The sequence below is a fragment of the Equus asinus genome, chromosome 2 (assembly GCF_041296235.1).
Source record: "Equus asinus isolate D_3611 breed Donkey chromosome 2, EquAss-T2T_v2, whole genome shotgun sequence".
NCBI classification, from domain to species: Eukaryota; Metazoa; Chordata; class Mammalia; order Perissodactyla; family Equidae; genus Equus; species Equus asinus.
In genome coordinates, this window is record NC_091791.1 from 170,859,215 (window position 1) to 170,867,081 (window position 7,867).

Genomic DNA, 7,867 nt, shown 5'->3' on the forward strand with positions numbered 1-7,867 from the left:
AGCCAAAAGCTGAGAAAAAGAGACATTCTTGATTCGGTCACTGAGGCGCTCCTAGGTTCCAGCTCCTCTACTGGCTGCAACAAAGGCTGCCCTTTCTTGTTCTTTCTTGTTCCTTTCACTTTGTGACTCAGCACAGGGAGTGGAAGTGTGGTGAGACTGCTTCTGTCACCTACCCAAAGCCAGAGACCTTCGACAAATCACCTTGCAGATGATGCAGGATAACCAGCAGCACAGATGGAGGAGGTCTGTAAGGTCCTGGGCCACAGCCCTGCCTTCTTCTCCCTGACCAAGTATTTAGAAGGAATAATGACCAACAGCTCTGACCTGGGCAGCCTTTCAAGGAACATGCATCCACTCCTGCTCTTGTTGGCCTTTCTTCTACCCTCTGAGCCTGCAATAGGTGAGTGACCATCCCCATGCCAGAGGCTCCAGCCCATCTCAGAAAACCCTCTGGACTCCTGACCCTTCTACCCAGCACACTTACGGATTTTCCTCTATTTCAGACCAAGAGAGTTCTAGCACCCAGCTCCCATCCCAAACAGACTAACAAGTTTGATGCTGCATAGACACACAACAAGGATGGCAGGAAGGAAGGGTGTTCACTAAAAGATTTAGCATGTGAGCCTCTCTCTAATCAACTGGAAAGTGGGCTCTTCATAGAAAGGCATTGGGCAGAGGAAATTGAGCTCTAAAAGATAAGTAATTAAAATCCCTCAGTCCAACTCAGGAAAGGGCAGATCAGACAAACCAGCTGCAGTAGAGGAATTGTCGCTGGAACCAGCTAAAGAAACAGCTTCACTTGGTGCCCTTACCCCCTCACCCCTCCCAGGAGATGACCCCAGGGAGCAGTGGATCACAGAAGGGGCTGGGTGACTGCATGCAGGGCTTTCCTGTTGCTTTGGCTCTGCCAGAGGCCCAAGGATCCCATTTTTTCCACCCCACCTTCCCCCGCCTTCCCAAGCCATAGGCTGCTCCACACAGGGCCCTCCCTACATGATGATGGCCTTCAATCCCACAAGCACGATCCCCACCAAACCTCAGCAGAAAGCTAAGTGAAGGCCATTCATTCACACAGTCAAAAAATGTTTACTGAGATCCCAGGACAGGTTAGCCCATAGGACATGAGGATTGTAGAAAATCCAACTCCATAAGCTCATGGACAGATTGTTAGATACGGGCACCAGTCAGGACCTTAGCAAAGGCCCAGAAGGGTTGGGAGACTCCCTGACACAGAAGGCGTCAGCAGAGCCCTGTCCACAATCCCCTGGGGCTTCACCATTGTGAAGACAGCTCTCATCCCTCCCATACATGGTCTGAAGCAGGACAGGGACAAGAAGCACCATCCTCTGCTTTCTCAAAGCGGGGTTGGAGGCTCCACATCCCAAAAAGGTTATTCTGCTCCAGGGAGAACCTGGGAGGACTCTCGCCTCGTTTCTGCAGGGCATTGTAGACGACACCCCCAATCGCCACCTTCCGGAGCCTTCCCTCCTCACCACAGCTGCTTCTAGAAAGTCCATCTTCCAGTTTTTCTTTTCAGGAATCGTCATTGGAGGACATGAGGTCAGACCCCACTCCCGCCCCTACATGTCGTTGGTTCAGGCTCGCATGAACGGGATGGTCAAGACATGTGGCGGTGTCCTTGTGGACTTGGACGGTGTTATGACAGCTGCTCACTGCTGGGGATGCTGAGGGGCCACAGACAGCTGAAACCTCCTGAGACCCCAACAGGGTCCCCTGTCCTCCGCCCATGGGCAGGAGGCAATTGGAGCTCCCTCAGCTTCTGGTAACTCAATGCCAGAAAAGCTCTTGCGAGGAGCCATCTGAGAGCATGATTGGGCCATGGAAAGTGAGAAATAGGACAGGGAAGCTTTGCAGTCCGAGGGTCAGAGGTGAGAGCAAGTGGCTCAGTTGAGAAGAGAGACCACACTGGCCAACTAAAGCAGCTGTGGAGGATGAAAACACGCATTCTGTTCAAAAGGCAAACTCAGAGTCTTTTTACAATATTGCCTGAGGGCAAGAGAAAGCTTCCTGAAGCCCTCCTCTCAGTGTCCTTGAGAAGGACAGGACACACAGTCACTTAGAACCAAGGTCTCGTGTTGTCTCGATTTCCCCTAGCAGTAGCCTTGCCCTGCTCCAGTTGTCACCCTCCCATCATGACTCCAGGGCTGGATCTCCTGTGACCAATTGTCCCCACATCCACACTCTCCTTTCTCTGCAGCTCAGTCAGCGTGACTCTGGGGGCCCACGACATCCTGAATCAAGAGTGGACCCTGCAGGTCATCCCTGTGAAAGAAGCCATCCGCCACCCAGACTATATTCCTGGAGACTTCTTCAACGACATCATGATACTAAAGGTAAGGGAACCTCCCTGCTGCTCTTGCTCACCTGGGTCCAGATTGCTTCCCCTCCCACTGTGGCCTGTCCCTTCACTCCTTCCCATCCCTGCCACCTGACTAGTCCCAGTGGCTCAGGGGAGAGGGAAGTCAGTGCAGCCCCATCGCGGTGTCCAGGCTTAGGAGGCCAGTGGCTGACCTGGACTTTCTTGCATTTTCTCATCAGTTGGAGAGAAAAGCCAAGCTGACTGCAGCTGTGCTGCCCCTCAGCATCTCCAGGGGCACAGCTCAGGTGAGACCCATAGATGTGTGCCATGTGGCCAGTTGAGGGCAAATCGCCCCAAAAGGCATCGTTTCCAACACGCTGCGGGAGGTGGAGCTGACTGTGGAGTAGGACGAGGTGTGCGAATCCCACTTATATGATCATTACAATAGTAGCACTCTGCTGTGCATAGGGGACCTGAAGGAAAGGAAGACTTCCTCTGAGGTGAGACTGGGCATCCGCCTAGCTGAGCTTGGGGAGGGGCGTGTTTCGGGACCTGGAGACCCAAGCAGTAGGGACTCCTCCACCCCCTAGACTCTGAGATTCCTTCTGGAAAGAGAAGGGGGGAGAAGCCAGAGTGGGGAGTCACAGGTCTTCTGGGAGCCTACCTGGGGTCTGTGATGCATCCAAACATGGTGCTCCATTCAGAAGATGAATTTGCAACACTCTGCCCCACGCCAGGCGCAGGTGTTAGAAAAGTGCTCCCTGGGTGTGCAGCAGTCAAACCAGGTGGCTCCTCAGAGCTGGCTCCCATCTTGGTTAACTGGCTCACCCTACATGCTGAGTGTCCTCCACATCTGCCTGCTTGCATGTCCTTAAATGGTAGACCAAAGCACAGTCCCACAGTGCCCTCATGGAAGAGGATCTGGGACCTGGGGGAGGAGAAGGAGCCGCCCGTTGAGTGAAATGAAGCGGGGACAATATCCAGGGTCAGGACTGGGCAGCTGAGGGGGCCCACAGGGGCCTACCCTGCTCTCTGATCTCCCACATGGAGGCAACCCAGGCGGCCTTCACTGAGAGGGCACTTTGATTGCAGGTGTGCAGACCCCGGGGGAGCATGGACTCAGCCATCTGCACTCTCTGTCCACAGGGGGACTCTGGGAGCCCACTCATCTGTAAGAACATGCTCTAGGGCCTTGCCCTCCATGGACAAGATGACAGGACAAGTCCACAGGTCTTCATCAAACTCTCAAGCTTCCAGCCCTGGATAAAGGAAACCATGAAATCCTATGAAAAGCCTCTAACTGTAGGAACCAGCCCACCTTCTCTGGAGCTGATCCAGAATGTCACCAGCAACCAAATAAATGTCTCTGAGCTGAGTAGGAAGAGCTGGTTTCTTGTTTATTCACTGACCCTCATTCACAGGCACTAACTCTGTCCTTAAAAGGTCAAGGACACAAATCTGCTGTTTTCTGCTTCCTCCTCTTTTGCCTCCCCCACCACCTCTCCCAAACCTCAAACAAAGCTGTTCCCCAGCTCCTTCTGACCCTCACCTTTGTCTGGGCCTGCCCTTCTGCCAGGGCTGCAGCTGAGCACCATCAGGAGAAAACATGAACCTCTCTAGAGCTGGGGCTCAGGGTGAACTTCTTACCTCCTTCCCTGTGTTATATGGCAGACAGGAAGAGGGATGACACCATGGGTGCAGGACACCAAGCAGGCAAGCCTGGGGCTGCAGCTCAACATCATAGCCACCCACACTGGGGAGGGCAGAGGTTGCCTGAGCAGGACATTTCTCTCCCACAGCCAGGGAGCTGGCGCGGAGTCAGGGTGGGTCTCTGGAGAAGCTCCTCGTTCTCACCCAGCCTGAGTTTCCTCCCTGCCCTCCTTTGACCTTGGGGCCCAGCTTGCCCTCCAGTCTCCTGGCTGCCCCTTCTTCTCCATCCCTGCTTTCCACTGAGAGATCTCAGTGTCCACCAACTCTTGTCCCCTCCAGACAAGCCTGATCTGAGTTGGCCCCTTCCTTACAGCGCTCCTGCGTAAGACACCCAGAGCCGCGTGTGATTCCAGCAGGGCCTCTCCCCTGAGATGCCAGCTCAGCTCATGCCCTGTCCTAGAGGGTCATAGGGACCAGTGGCCACCTGGTCACTTGATAACCTGAGTCCCTTTCAGCCTGTCCTTCTTACTCACTGCTGGCCTCTAGGCCACCGTGGTTACTGCTGCATCCACAGGTTCCAGACCACCCAGATTTTTCAACTTTAGGAGTTTTTTGGCTTGGGGCCCACACATAAAGTATGGGATCCTTTGCTGAATGAAGATCTCCCTGAGTTGGGCTCAGCTTAGGAAACACTCCCAGCAGCCATCTCTCCAAGGGCTTGCCCCTCATATGGGGCACTACCTGGGAGCTGAGCATACGTTCCAACTCTGAGCTCCTGCTCCAAACACACACAGCACTACCCTATCATGACAACGAGTATGTACTCTGGGATCATGTAACCCTCACAGGCATGGCCTTTCCCACCTTGCTGTGCACAAAGTAGGCAGCAACACAATCTCTTCATGACTGCCGGTACTTTCACAAGCGCAGAGCAGTGAGGACACGCAGCTTGTGATCTGGAGCTGAAAAGATATCCCTGCTTCGAAGACATACTAAGAACGTGGCTCCTTGATGGAAATAAACAAAAAGGAACATGCCAAAAGCAAAACAAAAATAATATTTAAAAAATTAGCCCAGCACATGCATATTGAGTTTAGATATCACATTTACTTGAGGAAATGGTTCTGTGGTTTTCATACAAGTTTGAGGACCCTGCTGCAGGTCTTCCTCCTGTGAGAGATGAGGGAGGGACACAGTCCCAGGAGGGGGCAGTGGCCGACTGAAGGGACCACAGAGTTAGAACAGAGCCTGGACTGAGCCCAGGCGCCCTGACAGCCAGGCCAGCAAGAGCCCTGACATGTTGTCTAACCCCCACCCCGTGATGACTTCCTGGCACCCCTGAACAAGAGCTGAGCTTCTGCTCAGGCTCCTCCCTGGAGAGAAAACCTCTGGCCTGCTGTGCAACCCTTCTGTGAGAAGGATTCCAGCACCTGGCTTAGTGAGCTGAGGTCTGCTCAGGGGCACATTTGGATGGGGGTGGGAAAGCACCCTAATCATGCTGATTCCTTCAAATCTCCTTTGTCTGTGGAAGTGTCCCCTGCCCCACCCCTGCCTTTGAGGAAACAATCCTTCTGTTCCTCAAGTACCTCTGTAATGAAAATTTAAATAGAAATCAATAAAAGATCTCTGGAATGACCTCAAGGAAATGCCTCTACTCACCCAAACCCACCCCCATCTCCCCTTCTTCCCTCCAGACCCACAAGAAGAGCTGGGTCCCAGGACGGCAGGGAGAGAACCACCAGGCAAGTTCCTGGGGGAGAGAGGCCCAAAGGAAAGTGAGATCTTGCTAATTTCTTTTGGGATCATGTCTTGGGGTGGCTCTGTCTTCCTGCCCACCACCATACTTCTGCTGGTTCCCCCTTTGTGGATTTACAGAACTCACAGGGTTGATTTCCTGTCTTGCTAACCCACACAATGCTGCTTTTGTCCAACAAACACATTTCACCATAAAAGAAGTGCAACCACTGGTTCCTTTTCATCATAGGCCTATTGCTAGACTACTTTCCTCATCCACAGATTCAGGAAGCTCAGTGAACCTCGGGGAGGGCAAAGCATATAACAGCCAAACTGACAAAACCAAAGATGGGGTCCACCCACTGGTTCAGCAGTTAAGTTCATGCACTCTGTTTTGCTGGCCTAGGGTTCGCGGGTTTGGATCCCAGATGTGGACCTACACATGGCTTGTGAAGCTGTGCTATGGTAGGTGTCCCACGTATAAAAAATGGAAGAGGACAAGCACAGATGTTGGCTCAGGACTAATCCTCTTCAGGAAAAAAAAAAAAAGACAAAGATAAGGAGAAAAGGCTGAAAGTAGACAGACAGGAAAGCAATATATGTTACTTTAAGATCAACACCAATAAGAGTAACAATGAGCTCTCATCAGAAACGACGGAAGTCAGAAGACACTGGGATGACATTTCTAAATAGTTGAAAGGAACAGGCAACCTATATCTGAATTCTATCTTCAGTGAATATACTATTTAAAAATGAAGGCAAAGTAAAGACATTTTCAGAAAAACAAAGGTACAAGAATTTCTTGCCATCAGCCCTGCACTGCAAGAAAGACTAAAAGCAGTTCCTCAGGCTGAAGGGAAATGATCCCCATTGTAGGCATGAAGGACAAAAGAGAAATAAACGTGTAAGATGAGACCAAATATAAAAGACTTTATATAAATTTCTTTCAAAGGTTAATGACTATTAATGCAAAAATGCTGTAGGATTTATGCAATAAGGTAGCAAAATGTATGACAAAAATAACTCAAAGGGTGGGAGGGAGGATAAATGGAAATATTTTATTACAATGTTCTTATGTGAAGTGGTATAACATTAATTCAAAGTAGACTGTGATATGTGAAGGAGGCATATTGCAATCCTACAGAACACACTAAAACACTATTTAGAAATCTAACCAAAAGCCGATAAAAAAGAAAGAATCACATACAACAAAAGAAGGCAGGAAAAGAAGAACAAAAGAACAAAACGTTAATCACACAAGTAGAAATCAAATAGCAATATGATATTCTTCAACCTACCCCTATCAGTATTTGCATTCGATGTAAGCAGATTAAACAGTCCAACTAAATGGCAGAGATTGTCAGTGTGGATAAAACATGCAAGACCAATTTTGGGCTGTTTACAGGAGATATTCAAATACAAAGACATGGATAGGATGAGAGCAAAATTATGGAAGAAAAAATAAAGACATATCCTGCAACACCAATCCAAAGAAAACAGCCTTGCCCATGGAGTGTGCTCTTTAATTTTAGAATTTTTGGCCACTTATGAGATGTAATAGACTGTCTTGGTAGAACTTTTATTTCCATTTTTTTCCATATTTTATTTCCATTTCTCTTAATCTGAGTGAGCTGAGACTCTTCATTATGTTTTAATTATGTTTTACTGGAAACTGTCTTGTCTTTTGCCCATTCTTCTATCAGGTTCTGGATCTTTTTCTTCTGAATTATCAGAGTTCTTTATATATTAGATAGATTAGCTCTTTAATTGTGGTATATGTTGCAATGGTTTTTTTTCCAAGTTTGCTGTCTGTATATTGAATTTGCTTACAGTGCTTTTTGACATACAAATTAAGGAAGCTTTTTATTTATCTATTGTAGTTTATTTACCAATCTTTTCTTTTAATGTTTCTGGATTTAGAGTCATTCCTAGGAAGGCTTTCCCCTTTCTAAGTTTATAAAGGAATTTACCCATGTTTATTTCTAGTGCATGCATGATATTATTTTTTATATTTGAATCTCTTGTCTGTTTGGAGTTTCTGTTGGTGGTTTGTGTGAAATGTGACTCCAATTTAATCTCTTAGCAAATCAATATCTAGTTGATTCACTATCATTTATGAAAAAGCCCATCATTTCCCCAATGATTTGAAATGCCCCCTTATGA

At 48.8% G+C, this 7,867-nt stretch overlaps 1 long non-coding RNA gene across 1 annotated transcript; it reads left to right on the forward strand.

The window, feature by feature from the left end:
• Positions 1–204: 204 nt before the first annotated feature.
• Positions 205–3,700, forward strand: LOC123283322 (uncharacterized). The gene is made up of 4 exons (XR_011506309.1): positions 205–400; positions 2,219–2,354; positions 2,560–2,625; positions 3,467–3,700. It is a non-coding gene; the product is annotated as an uncharacterized lncRNA (long non-coding RNA).
• Positions 3,701–7,867: the final 4,167 nt, after the last annotated feature.